The sequence below is a fragment of the Rhamphochromis longiceps genome, linkage group LG23 (genome assembly GCF_057381845.1).
Source record: "Rhamphochromis longiceps isolate RC_006_pf linkage group LG23, R_longiceps_female_GT1.1, whole genome shotgun sequence".
Taxonomy (NCBI): Eukaryota; Metazoa; Chordata; class Actinopteri; order Cichliformes; family Cichlidae; genus Rhamphochromis; species Rhamphochromis longiceps.
Window position 1 is genome coordinate 31,829,498 of NC_140578.1, and position 20,561 is coordinate 31,850,058.

The 20,561-nt window shown below is 37.3% G+C and overlaps 1 long non-coding RNA gene across 1 annotated transcript; it reads left to right on the forward strand.

The window, feature by feature from the left end:
- The first annotated feature begins 1,420 nt into the window (after positions 1-1,420).
- Positions 1,421-9,248, forward strand: LOC146642374 (uncharacterized). Its single transcript, XR_014909764.1, has 8 exons — positions 1,421-1,590; positions 1,841-1,879; positions 2,055-2,174; positions 2,317-2,478; positions 6,338-6,444; positions 7,178-7,335; positions 7,763-7,820; positions 8,774-9,248. It is a non-coding gene; the product is annotated as an uncharacterized LOC146642374 (long non-coding RNA).
- The last annotated feature ends 11,313 nt before the right edge of the window (positions 9,249-20,561 follow it).

Genomic DNA, 20,561 nt, shown 5'->3' on the forward strand with positions numbered 1-20,561 from the left:
GATGCAGGCTATTATTACTCTTTCCTGCTGGCACACCTGTCACACCTGAGAGTCAGCTAGAAACTTACAGTGACGTGGACATCATGCAAAGACTGCCAGACTCTGTAATACTGCAAATGATCAGTGACTCAAGTTAACACTAAACTTTAAACGGTACCTCTGTGTCTCTGTGTGCTGAACATTTAGGATTGAGTCAGGCTGCATCTGTGTTAGTCCTCTGACAGACTGGTGACCTGTCCAGGTGTGCTCTACCTATGACTACTGGGACAGGCTCTAGCTCCTGTAATAGAAATTTTATGTTATTCTCATTTAAAGCATTTAAGTGCTTATGCATATGCTTAGTTGTGACACTGTTATAGACTGTTCAATGAAAGTTTCTAAAACTAGATGAACTTACTTCAGCAGTTTGAGAAAACAACTCCCTTTACAGGTGCTGATAACGTCAAGGGCACAAAACAGCATAACCATTGATCCGTTAGGTTTCATAGCGAGACACGTGAAGTGGCAGAGCTGACATGACTGAACTGTGATGTTTGATGTGTGTTTGCTCTCCTGTGCACAGTAATAAATAGCATGATCACAGCTCTTTCTGTGTTGCAGACTTTATTAAAAAAATTCCATGACATCTACTATAACTGAACCAACCTGGTGCTCTTCATTTATGGAGGCTGTTGAGTCTGAATGTTGGATGTTGTGTATCTCGTGTTCTCTGGGCTTTGTTGTCCTCAGTCTTTTTGCAGGATCAGAAAACAAAACCGGGAGGCGCGTAAATGTTTCTTCTCCATGATGTTTCTTCAAATGTTTCTTCTGGATGATGATATGACCGTGACACGGGATGCCACCTTTGGTCTTGTGACGAAGCAAAGCTCAGGAAGAAGTGGGATTAAATGGTACCCACATGTTGAGAAGGATGTACAGGGCACCTGCAGCCAAATCCAAGCTTCAGCTTAGTTGTAGTTGCAGAATGCTATAGGACTGAGACATCTAAGGCATCAAATGTTTGATTAAACGGATGAAAAAGAGAAGTTTTTTCCCTATAATTATCACTTCTTAAAATCTGTAGCAACTTCAAGTCTGTCAGCATGCTGAGCATGCTCAGAATGTGACAATATATTTTTGTTCAATATTTAATTTCTTTCAGTTGCAATTGTTAAATGAAAAAATATATATTCTTATAATTTAGCAAACGAATTTATCAAAAAAAAAAATACATATATCTGTATTAGTTTTAGTAAATTAATTTGACACCTGTATTGAAAATACCATATTGTATTCATACAGAATCAGTATGGTATCATTGTTTGTCTGTTCACTGATTGTTGAAGCTAAGAGCTACTTTGATCTGTTTAGATCTAAAGTATCCAAAGTTGAGTTCTAATGTTTCTTCACCCCTGTGTGTGTGATATGTGATTTCCTACATGCTGGCAGAGCAGAGCAGCAGTTTGTGCTCACAGATGGTGACGGTGTGGAGAGACGGTGGTATTTCCTCAGAAGAACCAGCAGAGTCACAAAGGACACCAGTCCATCTCACCACCTTGACTTGCTGACTGATGTTCGTCTGCACTGCACAGAGGAAATCAACTGACCGAGGTTTGTCCAGTGACGTGTTATGAAATGTATATTTGTTTTATGCTTACAGATATGTTTTTCTTGACAGGCTCTGCAGAGGTTAGACAAAGCAGAGAAAACATGTGCTTTACATTTTACTGTGATTTATTGAGATATTTGTTGCCTGATGTTCAGCAGGAATGGAGAAATAGAATCAAAGGGAGATGTTTTTCCTGTTTTTGTAATGATGTAAGTAAATCTTCAATATTATTTATTTGCTTGGTTATATTAGGAGCGTTTCTGAGTGAGGGGGAGAGGAGTCATCATCCAGGTAAAGTGACGTGGATCAGTGGATACACTTGTCTCCCCTTTAAAGGAGACGATCCAAGTCATCCTTAAATGTTAGCGCTTTCAAATACACAAACATTTTTAAAGGACAAAAATGAACATCCAACTTTGACTGTAATACAAAATAAATCTTTGCATGTGTGTTTTCAAACTCTCAGATGGGCAGTATATCAGTCTTGGACTGTCTAACCTGCCGGAGCAGCACTGAATGACCACCGCACGAGCATGTTCCTGCAACATTCAGCATCTGATCCTTCATCTGTGTGCTTCTGCTTTTGGTAAGTAGAGTTACCCAACTCCAGTAACTCTAAACACATGCCATCCATTTCTAACGGCCTGGTTACTTCCTGTCAGTTACTTTAGAAACCATGTGGTCACCTGACCTAACACTGTTTCTTCTTCTTCCCCTTAATGTTGAAGTGTCAAATGTCAAACAGCTGGAGAGGAAACTACACCAGTGTACTGGGATGTTTCAGCAACACGTGCCAGATGCTGTTCCTTCATGGTGACATCACCAGAGACAGTCCCGCCCACCTCAGGACCCATTGATTATGATGATCTGATCCATCAAACCCCCAGCAGGTGAACTTTATTCATGACATAACACCGCAACAATGTAAAAAATTAAACAGCAACAGTCTAAATGTAAAGTGCATTCTAAAGTCCTCTTCAATAAATTGTATGCAAAGAGTCATTCAGGTCACTACAGAACCCAGAGTCTTCATCATTAAATCTCTGGTTGCGTCATTTTTTCTATCCTATATCAGATATTTTAAAGGTTAGCTTAGGTAAAGTTCCATTCTCATGGTGAGGCAAAGTGCTTTATGTGTGTGTGTGTGCGTGTCATGAACGGCTATAAAAGGCCTATAATTAAAGAACAAAGCGGGGTTTGAGTTCGAGTTGCGGCAGACTGTCACTACTTGTAAATGGAACGCAGCCTTCCTACGGCGGACAGCTAATAACAGGAATCGGACGCGGTCCAGCCAAGTCCACAGCAACCACCATAGCAACCGCCTAGCATGACCTTAAAAACATATTCTGTCTTCATAACTATCAAAATCGTGAAATGATTTGCAAAGTGTGAAAGTGTTACAGCTGCAGAGAGCTATGGCGGTATCTATGGAAGCTGTTTACATAGCTAATAATATACGATGTAACCATGGAGACAGTCAGTCACTTGAGCTAGCGGTGCATGTTTACTACAGTGAATAAGGTGATTGAGTGCACAGCGTCCACACTCTGCAGGGGGTAAAGACATTACTTCAATATTGTTTTATATTGATATATATTAGCCTTCTGTTGACCATCACCTCAGGTTCACCATTACAGTTTCAGATTACAGATGCACACTGTCTAAACACATTCAAAAACTCATGTCTCAGAAATAAGCACAGCTGTTCATGTTTGTCATTAGAGTTTTATTTGTAAGAAAATTATGAACTTCATATTGTGCATTAAATAAAAGAACATTTCACAACTCTGAGTCAACAGAAACAGGTAACAGAAATGTCTCTAATGTGTACAGTGTAGTGTAAGCATTAAAAGATCATAAAGGAAAAACTAACATTTATGTGAAACTAATTGTAATAAAAAATGAGCAGGTGCTTTATAGATTTAAAAGAAAGAATCTGAAAACAACACTTTTTTGGTCTAAGTGATCAAAGTAGAAAACAGAACTGATGTTCAAGAACAAACCGTAGCTGCACTAATATTACACATCTCGATCGTTGTACTGAACAGACATGTTGCTTTTAAAACCACATGCAGTGTGTGACCATGACTGTTCACTGAGACCATGAACGCCACTTCGCTGAAGCATTCTTCTTCTTCTTCTTGCCATTAAATTGGAAGCAGAAGCAGCACGAGCTGATTTGATCTACTGAAAGGAAAAAGCAGAACATCTGAGTTGAAACCAGTCAGCTGAAATCATTAAGACAGGAACAAATTCAATGCAGTGTCTCAAGTGGCTTAGCCTGTTACAACTGTTGATACAAGCTAAATACGGTTAACACACAGTGTCAGGGAGCTCCAGTGTGGGAACTAGTGGCTTTAGGTTTGTAGTCATTTAACTTTCATCCATTCATTCATTTAATTCAGGAGGAAGAAATGCCAGGTTGGTGCAGGCTGGTTACATGCATTTGGTCCCATGCTGTCTTTAATTAAATGACTTGGTTCATTTTATGGCTGGGCTGTATGTGGGGTTATATCATGTTATTTGGGCAGGAGTACCTGTCCCCTGTTAGACTTAGAAAGTTTCTCCATAAGTAGAGTTTCTAACTCTTCTAGCACATCTGTGGCTGACAGCTTTTTGGTGGCTCTTTTTACCCCACACTGGTTGTGAGTGTGTAAATAGCCCCACTAGTTATTTTGGGTTGCAGTTAACTAGGGAGGAAGGGCTGGGTATGCCATGATTAGGTGAATAACAATTATATGTGATACATAAATTTCACAATGCATGCATATATCTCTATCAATTAAACCTGGCCTGAGGGCTGCCATTTTTTACATTCAGTTATTTCTCTTAGAAATGTTGGAACTAAATAATGAATGTGTTACAGTTAAAGTGAAACACTGGTCAGTGTAAATGGCTCATTGGGACACAGAAACCTTTAAATTAAACCTGATATCTAGTGTCAAACAATATCAAAGCTGTAAAAGATGTTTACATTCAGAATTTATAAAACTATGATTGTAAATAAATTCAAACAAGTGAGCTTTTCTCTTTGTGCTGAATATCAACACTGTGGTTTCTTAGACTGTAAGCTTTACTTTAGTGCAACCAGTTGCAGAAGCTGCCACTCCAAATGTCTTTTGATAACAAGAAAAAAATACCTTTTCAGTACACGGCCTGAAGTTCTTCTCCGAAATCTTCTGCAATCGGCTTTGTCTGCTGGTTTGAAGACAATAAACCACAAAAAAGATGATTTAGTCACTTTGTCTGTGTCATGCAGCTCGAATGTGTCGTGTAACGATGTTGAATAGCCGTCGTTATCCCTCTGCTTTGAGCCTTTTATCAAAAGTTACAGCTAACTTCATGAAGTTGTACAAAAAGGCTTCATTTCGCCGAGACAGTGCGTTTCTGACTATTACATGCATTTGAATGGAGTTCTTGCACGAAACAAAGTATAAGTTTTCATTATGTGAATAACTTGTATTTTACACTGACCCTGGGTCAGTATCAACTTCATGAAGACAGCTGTAACTTTTGATAGAGGACTCACACACACACATATTTATGGCTTTGCCTTATAGAATTCAGCATCTCCGTGCTGAGGAAATAGGTTTTGCAGCTGTTTGAGCTAAGATTTTCAAGTTATTCACAAATTGAAAACCTATACTTTGTGTCGGGCGAGAACTCCATTCAAATGCATGTAATAGCGTGAAACGCACTAACGTGGTGAAATAAAGCGTTTTTCCATAAACTTCATAAAGACAGCTGTAAATTTTGAGAGAAGACTCACACACACATTGGGGGGATATTGAAGTCTATAAGATAAAGCCATGAATATGTTTGTCTGAGTCTTCTATCAAAAGTTACAGCAAGCTCTATGAAGTTGATGAGAAACGCGTTTCTCACTGTTACATGCATTTGAATTTAGTTCTTGCCCGACACAAAGTATAGGTTTTAATTTGTGAATAACTTGAAAATCTTAGCTCAAACAGCTGCAAAACCTATTTCCTGAGCACTGAGATGCTGAATTCTATAAGGCAAAGCCATAAATATGTGTGTGTGATTCTTCTATCAACAGTTACAGCTGTCTTCTTGAAGTTGATACTGACCCAGGGTCAGTGTAAAATACAATCCTAGCTGTGTGAACAAAGCTTGGCTCCTTTAATCCTGCATGACAAACCTCAGGATGCAGGTTATTATTACTCTTTCCTGCTGGCACACCTGAGAGTCAGCTAGAAACTTACAGTGACGTGGACATCATGCAAAGACTGCCAGACTCTGTAATACTGTGAATGATCAGTGACTCAAGTTAACACTAAACTTTAAACAGTACCTCTGTGTCTCTGTGTGCTGAACATTTAGGATTGAGTCTGCATTGACTTTATTTATTGAGACTTTAATGTGCTAAAAGCAGGTTGAAGACAGCTCAGAAACATTTGAAGATTAAAATTTAGCATTATGGCTGCTGGTGGTTTGTAAAGCCTATACTCAGCTGTAGTTTTTGTTACTAATTTATGTTTGTTGTTGTTTAACACAGATTTCAGAAGAGCAAATATGCTTAATAGTTTAACTAGATTTCATTTGTCAGTGTGGGACTGCTGAGTCACCTGAAGAACTCATTTCATTCATTCTCCACATGATGTTCATATACAGAAATGTTTCACAGGAACTGGTTCCTCCCAAACTGTGAACTAGTGTGTTTCCATAGATTATCTCTGTATGAATGTACTTTTAAATGAAGGCAAGTGTTTGTCCTTTTTTGTTCCTCAGTTACAGTACGTGATATCTTGATATCAGGCGGTCAACACTGGGGGAAGACAAGAAGCAGACGTACTTCCAAGAGGGAGCTGCAGTGAGGACACAGCCAGGTCACTGAGGTCAGAGGTCAGAATCTGAAACAGCTCAGGTTTATATTTTAGGGGTTATAAAAAATCAAAATGTATTTATGAAGAAACCTTTAAATAATAGTCATAATTATGATTATTATAAGAAATATCAAACATTTAAGTGGATTTTCTGTTACACATATTGTATTAGCCCTGCAATAAACTGGCAGCCTGTCTTTGTCCTGTATCAGCTGGGATAGGCTTCATCCTCCCGCAACCCTGAATTGGATACATTGTATTCCAATTATGTAATCTGATCATTTACAAACTCAAGGTATCTAATCAAAATGTAAGTAATAATTATAAAATGGGAAAGCAGAAATAAGTGTGACATAAATGTAAATGTGTTAGCTGACATAGAGGACAGCTACATGTAGTCTGAAAAACCTTTGTTGTCAAGTTTGCAGGTATATCAGCACGAGACATTCTTACATAGAAGAGTCTGTTAAAGTCTCTAACTCAGCGAAGCATTATTGGTCCCGTCTGTTTGGATAAATATAGTAAGTTGATGTTTGTCCATTTATTGACACATTTTCTTAAGTGCTTATCCAGTTCAGGATCACAGTGGAGCTGCAGCTGGATATGTTCATTAAATAAACCTTACAAAAGTTAACAATAAACCTGCATCCATGTACGTTGTTGTCCACAGGATAAGAAAATCAAACTGGAACACTGTGGAACATGTTAATAAATGTTTGTGTGTTTATGCCTGTGTCTTTCACAGGAGGCGCTGGAAGGTTTCCCTAATAGTTCCTGGTGAATCAAAGCAGAACCATAAAGGTTGCTGGATTGCATGATGGCCTTACCCCTGAGCAGTCATCCTGTTAAAGGAGGAACCAGTTAGAAGCTGTTTTCAAAGTAGCTGAGCAGATTTCATCTCAAGTAAGCGATTAACTGTTTGTTCATCTGTTCTGCCACTTAAAGAGCATTTAAGGACGTCTTTTGAGTGTCCAGCTGAATTAATTCTACTGGCTCTCATGGTCATTTGTTATTATAGACATATTTTTCATGTTCATCCAGCTATTTAGTAAATTCTATCTATTTAGTAAAATCCGTCAGCTATAAAATGTAATATAAATATAAAAAATATCTAAATATCTCCTGCACTTTATATTTTAATGATGTAAGTCTGTTATCGTGTTACATTAGCATTCCTCACATATCAATGAGATGCTGTACAGTACAATCCTACTGACGCAGCAGAGGGATAACGACGGCTATTCAACATCGTTACACGACACATTCGAGCTGCATGACACAGACAAAGTGACTAAATCATCTTTTTTATGGTTTATTGTCTTCAAACCAGCAGACAAAGCCGATTGCAGAAGATTTCGGAGAAGAACTTCAGGCCGTGTACTGAAAAGGTATTTTTTTCTTGTTATCAAAAGACATTTGGAGTGGCAGCTTCTGCAACTGGTTGCACTAAAGTAAAGCTTACAGTCTAAGAAACCACAGTGTTGATATTCAGCACAAAGAGAAAAGCTCACTTGTTTGAATTTATTTACAATCATAGTTTTATAAATTCTGAATGTAAACATCTTTTACAGCTTTGATATTGTTTGACACTAGATATCAGGTTTAATTTAAAGGTTTCTGTGTCCCAATGAGCCATTTACACTGACCAGTGTTTCACTTTAACTGTAACACATTCATTATTTAGTTCCAACATTTCTAAGAGAAATAACTGAATGTAAAAAATGGCAGCCCTCAGGCCAGGTTTAATTGATAGAGATATATGCATGCATTGTGAAATTTATGTATCACATATAATTGTTATTCACCTAATCATGGCATACCTAGCCCTTCCTCCCTAGTTAACTGCAACCCAAAATAACTAGTGGGGCTATTTACACACTCACAACCAGTGTGGGGTAAAAAGAGCCACCAAAAAGCTGTCAGCCACAGATGTGCTAGAAGAGTTAGAAACTCTACTTATGGAGAAACTTTCTAAGTCTAACAGGGGACAGGTACTCCTGCCCAAATAACATGATATAACCCCACATACAGCCCAGCCATAAAATGAACCAAGTCATTTAATTAAAGACAGCATGGGACCAAATGCATGTAACCAGCCTGCACCAACCTGGCATTTCTTCCTCCTGAATTAAATGAATGAATGGATGAAAGTTAAATGACTACAAACCTAAAGCCACTAGTTCCCACACTGGAGCTCCCTGACACTGTGTGTTAACCGTATTTAGCTTGTATCAACAGTTGTAACAGGCTAAGCCACTTGAGACACTGCATTGAATTTGTTCCTGTCTTAATGATTTCAGCTGACTGGTTTCAACTCAGATGTTCTGCTTTTTCCTTTCAGTAGATCAAATCAGCTCGTGCTGCTTCTGCTTCCAATTTAATGGCAAGAAGAAGAAGAAGAATGCTTCAGCGAAGTGGCGTTCATGGTCTCAGTGAACAGTCATGGTCACACACTGCATGTGGTTTTAAAAGCAACATGTCTGTTCAGTACAACGATCGAGATGTGTAATATTAGTGCAGCTACGGTTTGTTCTTGAACATCAGTTCTGTTTTCTACTTTGATCACTTAGACCAAAAAAGTGTTGTTTTCAGATTCTTTCTTTTAAATCTATAAAGCACCTGCTCATTTTTTATTACAATTAGTTTCACATAAATGTTAGTTTTTCCTTTATGATCTTTTAATGCTTACACTACACTGTACACATTAGAGACATTTCTGTTACCTGTTTCTGTTGACTCAGAGTTGTGAAATGTTCTTTTATTTAATGCACAATATGAAGTTCATAATTTTCTTACAAATAAAACTCTAATGACAAACATGAACAGCTGTGCTTATTTCTGAGACATGAGTTTTTGAATGTGTTTAGACAGTGTGCATCTGTAATCTGAAACTGTAATGGTGAACCTGAGGTGATGGTCAACAGAAGGCTAATATATATCAATATAAAACAATATTGAAGTAATGTCTTTACCCCCTGCAGAGTGTGGACGCTGTGCACTCAATCACCTTATTCACTGTAGTAAACATGCACCGCTAGCTCAAGTGACTGACTGTCTCCATGGTTACATCGTATATTATTAGCTATGTAAACAGCTTCCATAGATACCGCCATAGCTCTCTGCAGCTGTAACACTTTCACACTTTGCAAATCATTTCATGATTTTGATAGTTATGAAGACAGAATATGTTTTTAAGGTCATGCTAGGCGGTTGCTATGGTGGTTGCTGTGGACTTGGCTGGACCGCGTCCGATTCCTGTTATTAGCTGTCCGCCGTAGGAAGGCTGCGTTCCATTTACAAGTAGTGACAGTCTGCCGCAACTCGAACTCAAACCCCGCTTTGTTCTTTAATTATAGGCCTTTTATAGCCGTTCATGACACGCACACACACACACACATAAAGCACTTTGCCTCACCATGAGAATGGAACTTTACCTAAGCTAACCTTTAAAATATCTGATATAGGATAGAAAAATGAAGCAACCAGAGATTTAATGATGAAGACTCTAAAACCCACTGTCTTGACAAAATAAAGCGTTTTTGTACAACTTCATATAAATAGCTGTAACTTTTGATAGAAGATTCAGATATACGTATTCATGACTTTATCTTATAGAACTCAATGTCCCCGTGCTGGGCAAACAGGTTTTGCAGCCGTTTGAGCTAAGATTTTAAAATTATTCACATAATGAAAACCTATACTTTGTCTCGGGCGAGTTTCCCATTCAAATGCATGTAACAGTGAGAAACACACTGTCTTGGCGAAAGAAAGCGTTTTCGTACAACTTCATATAAATCGCTGTAACTTTTGATAGAAGACTCAGACAAACATGTTTATGGCTTTATCTTATAGAACTCAATATCCCCGTGCTGGGCAAACAGGTTTTGCAGCCGTTTGAGCTAAGATTTTAAAATTATTCACATAATGAAAACCTATAATTTGTCTCAGGCGAGTTTCCCATTCAAATGCATGTAACAGTGAGAAACACACTGTCTTGGCGAAAGAAAGCATTTTTGAACAACTTCATATAAATCGCTGTAACTTTTGATAGAAGACTCATAGACACATGTTTATGGCTTTATCTTATAGAACTCAATATCCCCGTGCTGGGCAAACAGGTTTTGCAGCCGTTTGAGCTAAGCTTTTAAAATTATTCACATAATGAAAACCTATAATTTGTCTCAGGCGAGTTTCCCATTCAAATGCATGTAACAGTGAGAAACACACTGTCTTGGCGAAAGAAAGCATTTTTGAACAACTTCATATAAATCGCTGTAACTTTTGATAGAAGACTCAGAAACACATGTTTATGGCTTTATCTTATAGAACTCAATACCCCCGTGCTGGGCAAACAGGTTTTGCAGCCGTTTGAGCTAAGATTTTAAAAATATTCACATAATGAAAACCTATAATTTGTCTCAGGCGAGTTTCCCATTCAAATGCATGTAACAGTGAGAAACACACTGTCTTGGCGAAATAAAGCGTTTTTGAACAACTTCATATAAATCGCTGTAACTTTTGATAGAAGACTCAGACAAACATGTTTATGGCTTTATCTTATAGAACTCAATATCCCCGTGCTGGGCAAACAGGTTTTGCAGCCGTTTGAGCTAAGATTTTAAAATTATTCACATAATGAAAACCTATAATTTGTCTCAGGCGAGTTTCCCATTCAAATGCATGTAACAGTGAGAAACACACTGTCTTGGCGAAAGAAAGCATTTTCGTACAACTTCATATAAATCGCTGTAACTTTTGATAGAAGACTCAGACAAACATGTTTATGGCTTTATCTTATAGAACTCAATATCCCCGTGCTGGGCAAACAGGTTTTGCAGCCGTTTGAGCTAAGATTTTAAAATTATTCACATAATGAAAACCTATAATTTGTCTCAGGCGAGTTTCCCATTCAAATGCATGTAACAGTGAGAAACACACTGTCTTGGCGAAATAAAGCGTTTTTGAACAACTTCATATAAATCGCTGTAACCTTTGATAGAAGACTCAGACAAACATGTTTATGGCTTTATCTTATAGAACTCAATATCTCCGTGCTGGGCAAACAGGTTTTGCAGCCGTTTGAGCTAAGATTTTAAAATTATTCACATAATGAAAACCTATAATTTGTCTCAGGCGAGTTTCCCATTCAAATGCATGTAACAGTGAGAAACACACTCTCTTGGCGAAATAAAGCATTTTCGAACAAATTCATATAAATCGCTGTAACCTTTGATAGAAGACTCAGACAAACATGTTTATGGCTTTATCTTATAGAACTCAATATCCCCGTGCTGGGCAAACAGGTTTTGCAGCCGATTGAGCTAAGATTTTAAAATTATTCACATAATGAAAACCTATAATTTGTCTCAGGCGAGTTTCCCATTCAAATGCATGTAACAGTGAGAAACACACTCTCTTGGCGAAATAAAGCATTTTCGAACAAATTCATATAAATCGCTGTAACCTTTGATAGAAGACTCAGACAAACATGTTTATGGCTTTATCTTATAGAACTCAATATCCCCGTGCTGGGCAAACAGGTTTTGCAGCCGATTGAGCTAAGATTTTAAAATTATTCACATAATGAAAACCTATTCTTTGTCTCGGGCGAGTTTCCCATTCAAATGCATGTAACAGTGAGAAACGCATTGTCTTGGCGAAATAAAGCGTTTTTGAACAGCTTCATATAAATCGCTGTAACTTTTGATAGAAGACTCAGACAAACATGTTTATGGCTTTATCTTATAGAACTCAATATCCCCGTGCTGGGCAAACAGGTTTTGCAGCCGATTGAGCTAAGATTTTAAAATTATTCATACAATGAAAACCTATTCTTTGTCTCAGGCGAGTTTCCCATTCAAATGCATGTAACAGTGAGAAACGCATTGTCTTGGCGAAATAAAGCGTTTTTGAACAGCTTCATATAAATCGCTGTAACTTTTGATAGAAGACTCAGACAAACATGTTTATGGCTTTATCTTATAGAACTCAATATCCCCGTGCTGGGCAAACAGGTTTTGCAGCCGTTTGAGCTAAGATTTTAAAATTATTCACATAATGAAAACCTATAATTTGTCTCAGGCGAGTTTCCCATTCAAATGCATGTAACAGTGAGAAACACACTCTCTTGGCGAAATAAAGCATTTTCGTACAAATTCATATAAATCGCTGTAACCTTTGATAGAAGACTCAGACAAACATGTTTATGGCTTTATCTTATAGAACTCAATATCCCCGTGCTGGGCAAACAGGTTTTGCAGCCGTTTGAGCTAAGATTTTAAAATTATTCACATAATGAAAACCTATACTTTGTTTCAGGCGAGTTTCCCATTCAAATGCATGTAACAGTGAGAAACACACTGTCTTGGCGAAATAAAGCGTTTTTGAACAACTTCATATAAATCGCTGTAACCTTTGATAGAAGACTCAGACAAACATGTTTATGGCTTTATCTTATAGAACTCAATATCTCCGTGCTGGGCAAACAGGTTTTGCAGCCGTTTGAGCTAAGATTTTAAAATTATTCACATAATGAAAACCTATACTTTGTCTCAGGCGAGTTTCCCATTCAAATGCATGTAACAGTGAGAAACACACTGTCTTGGCGAAAGAAAGCATTTTCGTACAACTTCATATAAATCGCTGTAACTTTTGATAGAAGACTCAGACAAACATGTTTATGGCTTTATCTTATAGAACTCAATATCCCCGTGCTGGGCAAACAGGTTTTGCAGCCGTTTGAGCTAAGATTTTAAAATTATTCACATAATGAAAACCTATAATTTGTCTCAGGCGAGTTTCCCATTCAAATGCATGTAACAGTGAGAAACACACTCTCTTGGCGAAATAAAGCATTTTCGTACAAATTCATATAAATCGCTGTAACCTTTGATAGAAGACTCAGACAAACATGTTTATGGCTTTATCTTATAGAACTCAATATCTCCGTGCTGGGCAAACAGGTTTTGCAGCCGTTTGAGCTAAGATTTTAAAATTATTCACATAATGAAAACCTATACTTTGTCTCAGGCGAGTTTCCCATTCAAATGCATGTAACAGTGAGAAACACACTGTCTTGGCGAAAGAAAGCATTTTCGTACAACTTCATATAAATCGCTGTAACTTTTGATAGAAGACTCAGACAAACATGTTTATGGCTTTATCTTATAGAACTCAATATCCCCGTGCTGGGCAAACAGGTTTTGCAGCCGTTTGAGCTAAGATTTTAAAATTATTCACATAATGAAAACCTATACTTTGTCTCGGGCGAGTTTCCCATTCAAATGCATGTAACAGTGAGAAACACACTGTCTTGGCGAAAGAAAGCATTTTCGTACAACTTCATATAAATCGCTGTAACTTTTGATAGAAGACTCAGACAAACATGTTTATGGCTTTATCTTATAGAACTCAATATCCCCGTGCTGGGCAAACAGGTTTTGCAGCCGTTTGAGCTAAGATTTTAAAATTATTCACATAATGAAAACCTATAATTTGTCTCAGGCGAGTTTCCCATTCAAATGCATGTAACAGTGAGAAACACACTCTCTTGGCGAAATAAAGCATTTTCGTACAAATTCATATAAATCGCTGTAACCTTTGATAGAAGACTCAGACAAACATGTTTATGGCTTTATCTTATAGAACTCAATATCCCCGTGCTGGGCAAACAGGTTTTGCAGCCGATTGAGCTAAGATTTTAAAATTATTCATATAATGAAAACCTATACTTTGTCTCGGGCGAGTTTCCCATTCAAATGCATGTAACAGTGAGAAACGCATTGTCTTGGCGAAATAAAGCGTTTTTGAACAGCTTCATATAAATCGCTGTAACTTTTGATAGAAGACTCAGACAAACATGTTTATGGCTTTATCTTATAGAACTCAATATCCCCGTGCTGGGCAAACAGGTTTTGCAGCCGATTGAGCTAAGATTTTAAAATTATTTATATAATGAAAACCTATTCTTTGTCTCGGCGAGTTTCCCATTCAAATGCATGTAACAGTGAGAAACGCATTGTCTTGGCGAAATAAAGCGTTTTTGAACAGCTTCATATAAATCGCTGTAACTTTTGATAGAAGACTCAGACAAACATGTTTATGGCTTTATCTTATAGAACTCAATATCCCCGTGCTGGGCAAACAGGTTTTGCAGCCGATTGAGCTAAGATTTTAAAATTATTCATATAATGAAAACCTATACTTTGTCTCGGGCGAGTTTCCCATTCAAATGCATGTAACAGTGAGAAACGCATTGTCTTGGCGAAATAAAGCGTTTTTGAACAGCTTCATATAAATCGCTGTAACTTTTGATAGAAGACTCAGACAAACATGTTTATGGCTTTATCTTATAGAACTCAATATCCCCGTGCTGGGCAAACAGGTTTTGCAGCCGATTGAGCTAAGATTTTAAAATTATTCACATAATGAAAACCTATAATTTGTCTCAGGCGAGTTTCCCATTCAAATGCATGTAACAGTGAGAAACACACTCTCTTGGCGAAATAAAGCATTTTCGAACAAATTCATATAAATCGCTGTAACCTTTGATAGAAGACTCAGACAAACATGTTTATGGCTTTATCTTATAGAACTCAATATCCCCGTGCTGGGCAAACAGGTTTTGCAGCCGATTGAGCTAAGATTTTAAAATTATTCACATAATGAAAACCTATTCTTTGTCTCGGGCGAGTTTCCCATTCAAATGCATGTAACAGTGAGAAACGCATTGTCTTGGCGAAATAAAGCGTTTTTGAACAGCTTCATATAAATCGCTGTAACTTTTGATAGAAGACTCAGACAAACATGTTTATGGCTTTATCTTATAGAACTCAATATCCCCGTGCTGGGCAAACAGGTTTTGCAGCCGATTGAGCTAAGATTTTAAAATTATTCATACAATGAAAACCTATTCTTTGTCTCAGGCGAGTTTCCCATTCAAATGCATGTAACAGTGAGAAACGCATTGTCTTGGCGAAATAAAGCGTTTTTGAACAGCTTCATATAAATCGCTGTAACTTTTGATAGAAGACTCAGACAAACATGTTTATGGCTTTATCTTATAGAACTCAATATCCCCGTGCTGGGCAAACAGGTTTTGCAGCCGTTTGAGCTAAGATTTTAAAATTATTCACATAATGAAAACCTATAATTTGTCTCAGGCGAGTTTCCCATTCAAATGCATGTAACAGTGAGAAACACACTCTCTTGGCGAAATAAAGCATTTTCGTACAAATTCATATAAATCGCTGTAACCTTTGATAGAAGACTCAGACAAACATGTTTATGGCTTTATCTTATAGAACTCAATATCCCCGTGCTGGGCAAACAGGTTTTGCAGCCGTTTGAGCTAAGATTTTAAAATTATTCACATAATGAAAACCTATACTTTGTTTCAGGCGAGTTTCCCATTCAAATGCATGTAACAGTGAGAAACACACTGTCTTGGCGAAATAAAGCATTTTCGTACAAATTCATATAAATCGCTGTAACCTTTGATAGAAGACTCAGACAAACATGTTTATGGCTTTATCTTATAGAACTCAATATCCCCGTGCTGGGCAAACAGGTTTTGCAGCCGATTGAGCTAAGATTTTAAAATTATTCATATAATGAAAACCTATACTTTGTCTCGGGCGAGTTTCCCATTCAAATGCATGTAACAGTGAGAAACGCATTGTCTTGGCGAAATAAAGCGTTTTTGAACAGCTTCATATAAATCGCTGTAACTTTTGATAGAAGACTCAGACAAACATGTTTATGGCTTTATCTTATAGAACTCAATATCCCCGTGCTGGGCAAACAGGTTTTGCAGCCGATTGAGCTAAGATTTTAAAATTATTTATATAATGAAAACCTATTCTTTGTCTCGGGCGAGTTTCCCATTCAAATGCATGTAACAGTGAGAAACGCATTGTCTTGGCGAAATAAAGCGTTTTTGAACAGCTTCATATAAATCGCTGTAACTTTTGATAGAAGACTCAGACAAACATGTTTATGGCTTTATCTTATAGAACTCAATATCCCCGTGCTGGGCAAACAGGTTTTGCAGCCGATTGAGCTAAGATTTTAAAATTATTCATATAATGAAAACCTATACTTTGTCTCGGGCGAGTTTCCCATTCAAATGCATGTAACAGTGAGAAACGCATTGTCTTGGCGAAATAAAGCGTTTTTGAACAGCTTCATATAAATCGCTGTAACTTTTGATAGAAGACTCAGACAAACATGTTTATGGCTTTATCTTATAGAACTCAATATCCCCGTGCTGGGCAAACAGGTTTTGCAGCCGTTTGAGCTAAGATTTTAAAATTATTCACATAATGAAAACCTATAATTTGTCTCAGGCGAGTTTCCCATTCAAATGCATGTAACAGTGAGAAACACACTCTCTTGGCGAAATAAAGCATTTTCGTACAAATTCATATAAATCGCTGTAACCTTTGATAGAAGACTCAGACAAACATGTTTATGGCTTTATCTTATAGAACTCAATATCCCCGTGCTGGGCAAACAGGTTTTGCAGCCGTTTGAGCTAAGATTTTAAAATTATTCACATAATGAAAACCTATACTTTGTTTCAGGCGAGTTTCCCATTCAAATGCATGTAACAGTGAGAAACACACTGTCTTGGCGAAATAAAGCGTTTTTGAACAACTTCATATAAATCGCTGTAACTTTTGATAGAAGACTCAGACAAAAATGTTTATGGCTTTATCTTATAGAACTCAATATCCCCGTGCTGGGCAAACAGGTTTTGCAGCCGTTTGAGCTAAGATTTTAAAATTATTCACATAATGAAAACCTATACTTTGTCTCGGGCGAGTTTCCCATTCAAATGCATGTAACAGTGAGAAACGCATTGTCTTGGCGAAATAAAGCGTTTTTGAACAACTTCATATAAATCGCTGTAACTTTTGATAGAAGACTCAGACAAAAATGTTTATGGCTTTATCTTATAGAACTCAATATCCCCGTGCTGGGCAAACAGGTTTTGCAGCCGTTTGAGCTAAGATTTTAAAATTATTCACATAATGAAAACCTATAATTTGTCTCAGGCGAGTTTCCCATTCAAATGCATGTAACAGTGAGAAACACACTCTCTTGGCGAAATAAAGCATTTTCGTACAAATTCATATAAATCGCTGTAACCTTTGATAGAAGACTCAGACAAACATGTTTATGGCTTTATCTTATAGAACTCAATATCTCCGTGCTGGGCAAACAGGTTTTGCAGCCGTTTGAGCTAAGATTTTAAAATTATTCACATAATGAAAACCTATACTTTGTCTCAGGCGAGTTTCCCATTCAAATGCATGTAACAGTGAGAAACACACTGTCTTGGCGAAAGAAAGCATTTTCGTACAACTTCATATAAATCGCTGTAACTTTTGATAGAAGACTCAGACAAACATGTTTATGGCTTTATCTTATAGAACTCAATATCCCCGTGCTGGGCAAACAGGTTTTGCAGCCGTTTGAGCTAAGATTTTAAAATTATTCACATAATGAAAACCTATACTTTGTTTCAGGCGAGTTTCCCATTCAAATGCATGTAACAGTGAGAAACACACTGTCTTGGCGAAATAAAGCGTTTTTGAACAACTTCATATAAATCGCTGTAACTTTTGATAGAAGACTCAGACAAAAATGTTTATGGCTTTATCTTATAGAACTCAACATCCCCGTGCTGGGCAAACAGGTTTTGCAGCCGTTTGAGCTAAGATTTTAAAATTATTCACATAATGAAAACCTATACTTTGTCTCAGGCGAGTTTCCCATTCAAATGCATGTAACAGTGAGAAACACACTGTCTTGGCGAAAGAAAGCATTTTCGTACAACTTCATATAAATCGCTGTAACTTTTGATAGAAGACTCAGACAAACATGTTTATGGCTTTATCTTATAGAACTCAATATCCCCGTGCTGGGCAAACAGGTTTTGCAGCCGTTTTAGCTAAGATTTTAAAATTATTCACATAATGAAAACCTATAATTTGTCTCAGGCGAGTTTCCCATTCAAATGCATGTAACAGTGAGAAACACACTCTCTTGGCGAAATAAAGCATTTTCGTACAAATTCATATAAATCGCTGTAACCTTTGATAGAAGACTCAGACAAACATGTTTATGGCTTTATCTTATAGAACTCAATATCTCCGTGCTGGGCAAACAGGTTTTGCAGCCGTTTGAGCTAAGATTTTAAAATTATTCACATAATGAAAACCTATACTTTGTCTCAGGCGAGTTTCCCATTCAAATGCATGTAACAGTGAGAAACACACTGTCTTGGCGAAAGAAAGCATTTTCGTACAACTTCATATAAATCGCTGTAACTTTTGATAGAAGACTCAGACAAACATGTTTATGGCTTTATCTTATAGAACTCAATATCCCCGTGCTGGGCAAACAGGTTTTGCAGCCGTTTGAGCTAAGATTTTAAAATTATTCACATAATGAAAACCTATACTTTGTCTCGGGCGAGTTTCCCATTCAAATGCATGTAACAGTGAGAAACACACTGTCTTGGCGAAAGAAAGCATTTTCGTACAACTTCATATAAATCGCTGTAACTTTTGATAGAAGACTCAGACAAACATGTTTATGGCTTTATCTTATAGAACTCAATATCCCCGTGCTGGGCAAACAGGTTTTGCAGCCGTTTGAGCTAAGATTTTAAAATTATTCACATAATGAAAACCTATAATTTGTCTCAGGCGAGTTTCCCATTCAAATGCATGTAACAGTGAGAAACACACTCTCTTGGCGAAATAAAGCATTTTCGTACAAATTCATATAAATCGCTGTAACCTTTGATAGAAGACTCAGACAAACATGTTTATGGCTTTATCTTATAGAACTCAATATCCCCGTGCTGGGCAAACAGGTTTTGCAGCCGATTGAGCTAAGATTTTAAAATTATTCATATAATGAAAACCTATACTTTGTCTCGGGCGAGTTTCCCATTCAAATGCATGTAACAGTGAGAAACGCATTGTCTTGGCGAAATAAAGCGTTTTTGAACAGCTTCATATAAATCGCTGTAACTTTTGATAGAAGACTCAGACAAACATGTTTATGGCTTTATCTTATAGAACTCAATATCCCCGTGCTGGGCAAACAGGTTTTGCAGCCGATTGAGCTAAGATTTTAAAATTATTTATATAATGAAAACCTATTCTTTGTCTCGGCGAGTTTCCCATTCAAATGCATGTAACAGTGAGAAACGCATTGTCTTGGCGAAATAAAGCGTTTTTGAACAGCTTCATATAAATCGCTGTAACTTTTGATAGAAGACTCAGACAAACATGTTTATGGCTTTATCTTATAGAACTCAATATCCCCGTGCTGGGCAAACAGGTTTTGCAGCCGATTGAGCTAAGATTTTAAAATTATTCATATAATGAAAACCTATACTTTGTCTCGGGCGAGTTTCCCATTCAAATGCATGTAACAGTGAGAAACGCATTGTCTTGGCGAAATAAAGCGTTTTTGAACAGCTTCATATAAATCGCTGTAACTTTTGATAGAAGACTCAGACAAACATGTTTATGGCTTTATCTTATAGAACTCAATATCCCCGTGCTGGGCAAACAGGTTTTGCAGCCGATTGAGCTAAGATTTTAAAATTATTCACATAATGAAAACCTATAATTTGTCTCAGGCGAGTTTCCCATTCAAATGCATGTAACAGTGAGAAACACACTCTCTTGGCGAAATAAAGCATTTTCGAACAAATTCATATAAATCGCTGTAACCTTTGATAGAAGACTCAGACAAACATGTTTATGGCTTTATCTTATAGAACTCAATATCCCCGTGCTGGGCAAACAGGTTTTGCAGCCGATTGAGCTAAGATTTTAAAATTATTCACATAATGAAAACCTATTCTTTGTCTCGGGCGAGTTTCCCATTCAAATGCATGTAACAGTGAGAAACGCATTGTCTTGGCGAAATAAAGCGTTTTTGAACAGCTTCATATAAATCGCTGTAACTTTTGATAGAAGACTCAGACAAACATGTTTATGGCTTTATCTTATAGAACTCAATATCCCCGTGCTGGGCAAACAGGTTTTGCAGCCGATTGAGCTAAGATTTTAAAATTATTCATACAATGAAAACCTATTCTT